The sequence below is a fragment of the Lactuca serriola genome, chromosome 8 (assembly GCF_051521515.1).
Source record: "Lactuca serriola cultivar US96UC23 chromosome 8, Lser_US96UC23_V15, whole genome shotgun sequence".
NCBI classification, from domain to species: Eukaryota; Viridiplantae; Streptophyta; class Magnoliopsida; order Asterales; family Asteraceae; genus Lactuca; species Lactuca serriola.
In genome coordinates this window covers 12,344,228-12,346,381 of record NC_136415.1, presented here as the reverse complement: position 1 = coordinate 12,346,381, position 2,154 = coordinate 12,344,228, and the positions used below count along the sequence as shown (strand labels likewise).

The 2,154-nt window shown below is 40.3% G+C and overlaps 1 pseudogene; it reads right to left on the bottom strand.

The window, feature by feature from the left end:
• Nucleotides 1-433: 433 nt before the first annotated feature.
• LOC145071033 (transcription factor TCP19 pseudogene) lies at nt 434-1,744 on the bottom strand (annotated as a pseudogene).
• Nucleotides 1,745-2,154: the final 410 nt, after the last annotated feature.

Genomic DNA, 2,154 nt, shown 5'->3' with positions numbered 1-2,154 from the left:
TTAACAAAATTATCCAAAAAGTATAGTCAACAATGAAACTTGAACACACTCTAGGCGTTGAAACCATATATCTTATCTATATCTTATCACTTCTCTTATTACTTATTGTATTTACATTTTTAAAAATAATTTTATTAGCAACTCACAGAAAACATGATATTTGTGAAAATATCACAAGCTTGAGTATATTCATGGCCTAAAAACAAGATTTTTATTAAGAATAATCTTCCAATGTTAAAAAAAAAAAAATCTCGTTTAATTCGTTAACTTTTTCCATTGATATAAATAACCTTTTTGCGATCAATGGGGAAAAAAAAGATCATTCATTGTAATGAATAGCCCTTTAGAAATAATTATATAATTTTATGTCATGTAAACAAGTTATTTTCTCGTACTAATATTTAATTACAGAAAATTATTCATACAATGTCACTTTTACCTACTTTTATGTTCTAAAAAGTAAAAACCCATTTACACAGAAAAAGCACAAAGTGAGGCTAATATGGAAAAAGAGAAACAAAAAAGGATACAAATCTAAAGAAAAAAAAAATAACTTTCATGGTTCTAACGCAACTAAAACAAAGAAGAGGACTAGAATTGGCCGATTGATTAACTTGCAGGCGGCGTTTGATCTTTTGAACAGCCTTCCATGAATTGAAGCTCTCTTTTATCACCAAGCTCCAATGACAGATCCCTAACAACCTCCGCTGTTCTCCTCGTTGAAATTGAAATCGAACTTGAACTCACCGCCGGCGTCTGAACTTCACCACCAGTGATACCCACCACCGGTTTCATTTCCGGCAGATAATTAGTCATGGGTCTTGATGGGACATTGAAAACAGGTGTTACCCCGGTGGGTATGGCCCACAACTGGGACTGATGGAATGTGGTTGCCCCGGTGGCCCCACACGGTGGAATCATGAAGAAAGTCCCGCCGTTAGTCGGTGGTGCACACATGGTCCACAACGGCACGAGCGCTCGTGGGGCAATCGGCGCTATGGGGGCAAAATTGGAAGTTGCGGCAACATTCAAATCATAAAAGTCGCTGTTACAAGCCCTTTTTCGTCTTTTAACGTCACCTCCTTCTTCGATTGGCGTCGTCGGGATTTTTAACGTCCCGTTAACATTAACAGCGAGCGCCGGCACCGTCCCGGTGCCGGTGGCTTTAATGATAGCCGGCTCTGCGTGCTCCAACAACCACCGAATCGTCTCTCCGTCTGACTTGTGACCGAGTTCCCGAGTTAATTGGAAGATTCTCGCAGCACAAGCAGCCGGCATGCGGATTCGTCGACCGCGTCCCTCCACCTTCGTATGACGGTCTTTAGAACTCCTACGGGGCGGCGCCACCGTCATTTGTTTCTGAGACATTGACACGGGCACCATTGCAACCGGTATCGATCCCCCCAACTCACTATCCGCCGGCTCTTCCTTCAACATCGTTGGATCAGATGTTGATAAAATTTTGGCGGTGTTATTAGCATCATCCGCTTCCGATTCATAATTCATTTTACCAATCGACGCCATAGATGAAACAGCCACAACGATTTTGGCTAACAAACCACCAAAATAACAATTATTAAGAGTCTAATGAGTGAAAGTGATTGGATCCAAAATCTTTTAAGAATTCAAATGATAGGTGAATTGAGATGAAAGGTTAAGAACAGAAATGAATGGAACAGGAGTCGGGAAACAAACCCTAAGGGCAGACCCGCTTATCTTTATGGTTTGGTTTCCTTACAAGAAGGGGGACCCTGCAAAAAAACTTCCACTACAAAGTCGCAAATCAACGGCTGGTACTTAATGTCAAGATGATTTGTATGTTATAATGACACGTCAGCAGCCTAACAGCAAGTTGATGGCTTGGTTGATCTAGCGGATTACTTGTTCACTTACTGGCTCCCTAAACTGAGAAAAAGAATAGCAAATTACAAACTTAGTCCTTATAGTTTTCTAGCCTAATTACGTAAATGGTCCCTAGGTTTCAACCAAATCCACATTTTCAGTCCCTAATTTTTTTCTTAACACATCATTCTTAGTTGCTTCAATTTTTGTACAGTTGATCCATGGCTCATGTAAAAACATGGTACCAGAACATATACGATATACCCACCTCACCCTTTCGTTTTCCTTCTCTTTTTCCCCTTTCACCGCCAT